The 7,726-nt window shown below is 37.9% G+C and overlaps 1 long non-coding RNA gene across 1 annotated transcript; it reads left to right on the forward strand.

Annotated features, from left to right (window-relative positions):
• The first annotated feature begins 499 nt into the window (after window positions 1–499).
• LOC141512762 (uncharacterized) lies at window positions 500–6,901 on the forward strand. Its single transcript, XR_012475597.1, has 3 exons — window positions 500–698; window positions 2,949–3,061; window positions 6,808–6,901. It is a non-coding gene; the product is annotated as an uncharacterized LOC141512762 (long non-coding RNA).
• The last annotated feature ends 825 nt before the right edge of the window (window positions 6,902–7,726 follow it).

Below are 7,726 nucleotides of genomic sequence, written 5' to 3' on the forward strand. Positions count from 1 at the left end.
AATGTTAAGTGTCTGAGTATAGATTAGAACTCAGTTCCTCTTGAATCCAGGGCAAGAGCTCTCTCTTAGTCCCCAGATCCTCATTTTTTCTTGACTTCAACTTTAATTTTCCTTTTACCACAAAAAATTCATGCGATCTGTCTAAAGATTCACGGGCAGTGATTCATATGTGGGAAATTATCGTTTATCCTTTCCTTCTCCTAATGCTATTTTCTTAGTCCTTATTTCTTCGGATTCTGGTTCTTTTTTATGACATTTCCCATACTTCATCTCTTTGTCCACCACCACCAGTACATTTACTACTACCACCACTACTACACACCGTGTAAATGGGAGATCATCTCAGAAGGAAGGCACTAGAAGTGTTTATGATGTTGGTCAGGTGGGGGCAGCTCCAAAAAGGAATCTTGAAGAAGATAAATTCTGAGCCATTGTAGGAACCCAGGAGGCAGAAATGAGGAGTGAGAACATTCTAGTCATAAGGAAAAGCAAGTGAAAAGGTCAGTATCAGCAGGAGCTGTCAGTGTAAGGAGCTGAAGGGAGAAAATGTTTCTTGATGGCAGAGAACACAGGAGTATAGTATAGGAGTGGTGTTAAAGGATGAGCCTCATGCCCCTCATATTACCAGGAGAGAAGAGACTTGAGCTTCCAGCCTACAGAAGAATGGAAGACAAGGGAAGATTCAGAGCAGAGACATGGTATAGTGGATAGGGTTTTGTATTTAGAATCAGGAAAACCATGGTTCAGATCTTGTCACCAACTAGTTCCAAACTCAGTTTTTTCATTCACAAAATGAGGGGGTTGGACTTTATTGGCCTTAAAGGTTCCTTTCAAGCATTCAATCTATGTGGCTTTGATCCATAATCCTGCCTATATGCATTGTGTAAACCAATGTCCTGAGAAAGAGGAAATACTCAAAGACCCAACATAGATGTCTATTAAGGACATATCTGCTTTTTATAATAAAGGTCAAGATCCTTCCTGATAGCTTTCCAGATACCAAAATCTTTTATAGAAAATTTGATTCTTTTTTAATAGAAATTCTTCCTATTTGACAGATGAGAAAATTGATACTCTAAGAGATGAATTCCCTTACCGCTATTCATATAAACAGTAAATGACAGAGTTGAGTGATGAATTTCTGTGCGGTAGAAAACATTCTCTATGATAGACTTGGAATTTGAATTCTGATTTTGCTATTTATTACTTTTGTGACCTTGGACATGTCACGACAATTATCTGAACCTCAGTTTATTCATCTGAAAAATAAGGGTTTTTTCCTTAGTAGCCTCTTAGGTGTATTCTAAGTCTATGGTCTGATGACCTCAGGAAATCTGGTTAAAAGTGTCAGGTGTGTTAATAATTCCTTGAAATCATTTTGTTCTCTTGTACCTGGCTATTTTGGATGACAAACTAATGAGGTGTTGATTATTGTAATGAATTCTTTCTTCTCTCCCCAGGTATTTCTTATCCAGGTGTTAAAAATATGAAGTTATGGGATGTCCCCAGCAACTTCCCAATTATAGCAAGATAACATTTGGCTGTGGGATTAAGAAGAAACTGTAAAAAGAAAATGAAATTCCTGAAAATCCTAAAAGCAGAGAATTTAGATCAGGAAAGGAACTAAGGGATTTTTAATCTCCCAATTAATTCAAGAGAATTTGCTAAGCACAAACTATGTGACAGGTACTCTGAAAGGTGCTGACAAAAGGGCCGTATCTTACAGACTACTTAGGAGGAGACATGCATATATTTGGAATGCACAATAGATATAAAGTAATTTGAGGGAACAGATGGCTAGCAACTAGAAGGGGGAGATCAGGAAGGACTTTTCTTCTTTGCAAGTGGATTTTCACTGAAACTTAAAGGAATAATAGATTTCTAAGAGGTGAGAATGAGGAGAGAGCAAAGAACTCTGTAAAGGAGGGTATAGATGCATCGTAGTTGATGCCAATGATGTCAGGGCTGTGGGGAGAAAATCAAACTGATCAATTTAGGTTTGCTGCCAGGACAACTCCCTTCCACTCCAAGTAGAGATGAAAGGACCAACATATTATAAAAAGGAGTTTTTATGAACAAGAAGTGAACTAGATAAAAGTACCTTCCAACCCTTCTAGTCTATGATTCTGTGACTTTGTCTAAGGTCACAATTCATTAGTGGAGAGTTGCAGCTTCAGAGCTCCAGCTTCCTTTAAAACATATCTTTTATGCCATCTCCTTAATTGTTAATAATCTTCCTCAAATCATCATAGATATAAACTTCTCATTTTCCATGCTATAGCACTACCCCTCCCCAGTAGACCATGGTTCATCCCCCATTTTGGAAGAATACCAAAGACATCATAATTTAATGTCTGAAATTGTGTGAATTGCATTAAAGTGAGGTGGAGTCACACAAAATCATCCTCCTTACTTTCTTCCAGAGTCATTCTAATTCAGTGACAAGACAAAAGTGAAGACTGGCAATGAGCAGGGATGCAATGGAAGACCTTGGTATCTATGATATTTGACCAAGCTCTAGGTAGTCCTCAGCACCAGCTTCATGGCTGTGGAACAAATTGTTCTCACTCCTCCATCCAGTCAGGGAAACATTTTCCCATGCATGGGGTAGACACCCTACTAACTCATCAATGAATTTGGTCTCTTGGTTGTCCTCCTTAAAGGGGAGTCTATTTTTTTTATTTTGACTGAGATCTTTAAGACACATTGAATATAATATATATTTAGTTAATGATGCTTGGGTTGGTTATTTTCCAGCCTCCAAATCTAGGGTTTTTAAAAATGCAATTATAATTATGGTACAGCTATTCTAAAAAGTTGATTTTGAGTCAAACAGGCATTTTTTCCCTTAGAAGGCAGGGCTAGAGATGACCAAATTTATGACTCCAAAGTCCTGATAACACTTCTTTACCTCTTTCCTTCCTTCTACCCTTCCCATTCTTTCTTAGATGAGGCAAGAAGGTATGATCCCAGTTCTGAACAAAGGATATTGTTTCAAATTGGTTCAAAAAGAATGTCCTATTTTCCTTGAAGATTTTGGAAATCATTCTTTGGAATATTGGTAAGAGGGAACTGAACAAGACTTTTCCCCCCCAATTACTTTAGAGTCATAATATTTCCATTTGAAACCACATGTTGGTGGTCCTGTCTTGAAGGTATTGACAGGGCAACTCCACTATTCCCTTTAATTATTTCCTTTAGAGCTAATCAACCAAGAACATTGCTGTCCTGAGTCTTTCAGTTTGTAAAAAGACAAATGACATCTGTCTTAGAGATGAGTGTTTCCCAATCCTAGCAGGATGTAGCTGACATATCCATATGTCTATATTCAAGATGAGCTAGAAGGAGGAAATCATTCATTTCCTTACAGATTTTGCAGTGGAAAATCAATCTTTTCACACTGTTTTTGTTACTTCTATAACCTGAAATCAGCTTCTCCCTCTACCTTTGACCAGCAAAGGGAGTTTCTCCCTCCAACCAATCTCCTCCACAAGAGAAATGTAATTTAGAGGAACATACATCTTAGATTTGGATTTCTGAATTGGTTATTAAGAAGGAGTCAAATATACTCAGATACCTGCAAAGCAACTGAATTGGGTGGGGGAGATTGTTTCTGGGGGCATCCACGCTTAGCATGGAGGAATGAGTTTGTCATTCTATCTTAATTCAGGTAAGAATCAGATAGTCAAGAAGTTTATATCATACTATTCAATGGATGATAGTTATAGAGATCCAAAGAACCATAGCAATCAACCTCTGTGTTGAACCCTTATTGCTGTTGTCCTTTGTAATGGAAGACCATGGAATCATGAATGATGGCATGACCTGCACAATATATTTATTATAGTGAGGGGAATGTTGTGCAAGGACATTCTTCTCACTGCCTTTTCCAGAACTGTTTTCATTCCATGATCTGATTTGGTAGGAAACAGGACTTCTGGTGATAGTCTGAAAGCTCTGAGTCCTTTGTCTTTTGGACATGGTCCCCTCCCTTGTCAACACTCTAGCATCAATTTTCTATTGACAATTGGTGGCAACACAGTATAGTTAACTCGTCTCTCAATGGTCTAATCATCAGGATGGCACATTTAAAATTTTTGACAATGTGATATAGCTAAACTGTCTCTCAGTTGTCTAATCCTGCTTGCATTGACCCTGATTTTATAGTTGGGGAACTTTTGACCTAGAAGAAGAAAGGGACCCCAGGAGAAAGTGTGAAGGATTGAGAATCATGGGACTTGGGTTCCAATCTTGGTTCTGCAGAGGTTCTGCCTCTTATGAACTGGGTTACCTTGGGCAAGGCACCTAACATATTCCAGCCTCAGTTTCTTTATTTGTAAAATGATGAGGTTGGATTATATCGCTTCTGAATTTTCTTCTAGCACTCAATATATGAGCCTATAATTCTAGGTTAGCAGGATAAGGTCACAAAACTAGGAAATTGGCTGATCCAGGTTTTGAATGGAATCTTCTGACTCCAAGTCCATTATTACTGTCTCTCCACTAAACTGTCTAACATTAGGAATCTGGTGCCTTAATTCAAATCCTAAATAGAGGATGTATGGAGCAGGAGATGTGGTGCTGGGTTTGGGAATTAGGGATTCTTGGCCTCAGAATTTTATTAATTGTGAAACTACTTCATTGAAGTCTCAGTTTTCTTAAAATAATAATAATGGTTGTCCTTCATTTTTGAAGAACATCACAAATTCAGGGAGGTTATGCCATGAATGACAAGCTCCTCCAGTACCACCTGGGTCCAGTGAACAGATATGAATCAGGATGACTGGAGGTGGTTCTGGATGCAAAGTAATCAGGATTAAGTGACTTGCCCAAGGTCACACAGCTAGTAAGTGTCAAGTGTCTGAGGCTGGATTTGAACTTCCATCCTCCAGACTCGAAGACCTAGCTGCCCTTAAAACAGGGATACTAATAATTGCTCCTATCTCACATGGTTATTGTAAGACTAAATAATGAAAATTAACATTTATATAGTACTGATATTGAGCTAAGAACTTTATGAGTATGATCCCATTTTGTCCTCACAACAACCTCAAGAGGTAGATGCTATTATTATCCTCTTTTTCAGATTGGGAAACTGAGGCAATCAGTGGCTAAAGTGATTTGCCCAGGGTCACACCACTAGTAAGTGTCTGAGACCAGATTTGAACTTTGGACTTCCAGACTCCAAGCCCAGTATTATAATCAGAGCTTTATCTACTGCATCACTATCTGCCTCTATTGATTAAACAACTAGTCAGAAATATATCTCAATCCGATGATCTCACCAAGTTGTTGAAATTGCTTTTGTAAGTTTAAATAAGGTATTTCCCCTTCCTAAGAGCCAATAATAAATCTGAGAGCCCTTTCAGGGCTCCTTACAAACCTTAGGTGTCTATCACCCAACTCACCTGTGCCTTCACGAAACTCTAGCATGCACAAAAGCCACACCTTAGTACAGGTTAAGGGTAATTGATAGGCCCATCAATGAGTAAGGGGGATGTTTAGCCCATTCATGTGAACATTTCCCCAATGGAATGGGTGGATGAGAACATGGATATGAAGGAAGTTGAAGCTGGCAGTAAGGAGTGCTTAGAGCTTGGTCAGACAACAAAGATGTCAAGATCATCCACTGCATCCTGAGCCATCACCAGTCATCTTGACTTTTGTCTTGCTATTGGATTTTGTGGACTCTGGAAGAGAGATTGAGGATTATGACTTTTTGCAACTCTGCCTTAAATTCAGTTGATGCTTGGGTGAGGTCAGATTGTTATTCATTTCTTACAAATGAAGGCCTAGTATCAATAGAGCAGAGCTATCAGACATAAGGCCAACCATTTTTCCATGGGGTCTAAAACAAATTAAAATGCAAAATAACAAAATTAACAAAATAAATACAAATATAATAAGACAAAGAATATGACATTTAAAATGAAACCAATATATTGGCAAGGATCTTTATGTATAGACCATTAGCCCACATTTCTACTGAGATTGACATCATTGTTTCTAAAAGATGCCTAAAATCTCTTCCACCTCAAAATTCTATGCTTCTAAAATGTTTTTGCAGTGAACTGGACCTTGAGTGATAGATGGAATGTAGATAAATAGAGTGATGGAGAAAGAGCATTATAAGTATGGAGGTCATCATGTTTAAAGACAAAATGATGGTTGATGTGTCTAGAGGAGACCAACCTTTCAGTAGTGTAGTTTGGCTGGAACTGATCCAAGTCTCAAGTAGGTAATGAAGCTTGAAACCATCAAGTCTGTCTGAGGAAACACTTGGTCTGGGTGTTTATAAATGGGCAATGATCCTATCATGAAATACTTTGGACAACAAAGATGTCAAGATCATCCACTGCATCCTGAGCCATCACTAGTCATCCTGACTTTTTGTCTTGCTATTGAATATTGGGACTCATGGAATGATATAGCCTGTAGTACCTTCTGGAATGCTTTATGCACTTTGTGAATCATTTCTGTCCCGGAATTTAGGTTTAAACCGATGACTGCGAGTGACATGTTGCTTGTCCTTGAATCCTCCTGGGCCTAGTCTATTTATTCTATTTCAGAATTGCAATTAAGTTAGAGATTCTTTGCCCTCCCAAATGGCATTTCTCTGATGATTGTCTCCTTATAGTCAATCACTCTTTCTCCAACCATTACACATGAATGTAATGGTTTTTGACAATGAGCAGCTGTTGGTCATCACATGGTAATCCCATTTTCAGGATTCATTTCCTCCAATGGCTCTCCTGGGGAAATTTGGAGCATGTTAGAAGTTTCCTAAGGGTAGTTCTCTATTTCCAGGGCTAGCATCAATACTTCTGAACAAGGAATTATTCATGTACAAAAGAAGAAGAAAAAACCCACAGATTTGAAATGCTCAATTTTGTCCAGGAAACTTCCATGCTCATTGTCATTGTGATTTAAATGTATAATTATAGACTTATTTACTGAGAAACAAAATGTTTGATTTTGCTCTTGAAAAAAGAATTCTTCATCCTGATAACATCAAAGATGGTTTGAAAGTTTGTTGATTTCTATGGACATGAATTGCATGCAAATGTAATCAGGAAGGAGCTTGACCTGAGTCTTGAGATATACTGACTGTGTTATTAGACAGATCATTTGCCATCTATGAGCCTAATCTATAAAATGTGGATAATTACACCAGTAGGATCTGATCCATAGGGTTATTGTGAGAAAATAAATGAGATAGATGTAAATTATACTTCAATTCCAAACTATTGTGATTTTTTGTTTATATATTTTCTACAGATATCAAAGCCCTTCATGTTTACAAAGACATGAATGCATCTGGATCATTCTAGGCAGGACTGAAGTAGTTAATATTTTATATTTATTTTCCTTGTCTTTTTTACTGATTCATTAACCCCCCCCCAAATTATCACAGAAGATCACATACTTAGAGCTGCCCATCCAGTCAATCCACTTATTCTATAGATGTGGAGACTAAGATCCAGGGAGAATGTCCCTTAACTAATGTCCGAAAGCTAATAAGCTTCAGTGATGGAATTTGGACTCAGATTCTCTGAGTACAAAGTTATGGAATCCAGTAAGAGTTTAAAGAAAACTCAAATGCTTTGGAGTCAAACCCTTTATTTTATAGATCAGGAAAGTAGTTCACTGAGGTAAAGTAAGATGTTCCAGGGCATACAGATAGTATGAAAGGCAGGCTTTGATTCTAGGTTCTTTGATATCAGAG

Source organism: Macrotis lagotis, chromosome 1 (genome assembly GCF_037893015.1).
Source record: "Macrotis lagotis isolate mMagLag1 chromosome 1, bilby.v1.9.chrom.fasta, whole genome shotgun sequence".
Taxonomy (NCBI): Eukaryota; Metazoa; Chordata; class Mammalia; order Peramelemorphia; family Peramelidae; genus Macrotis; species Macrotis lagotis.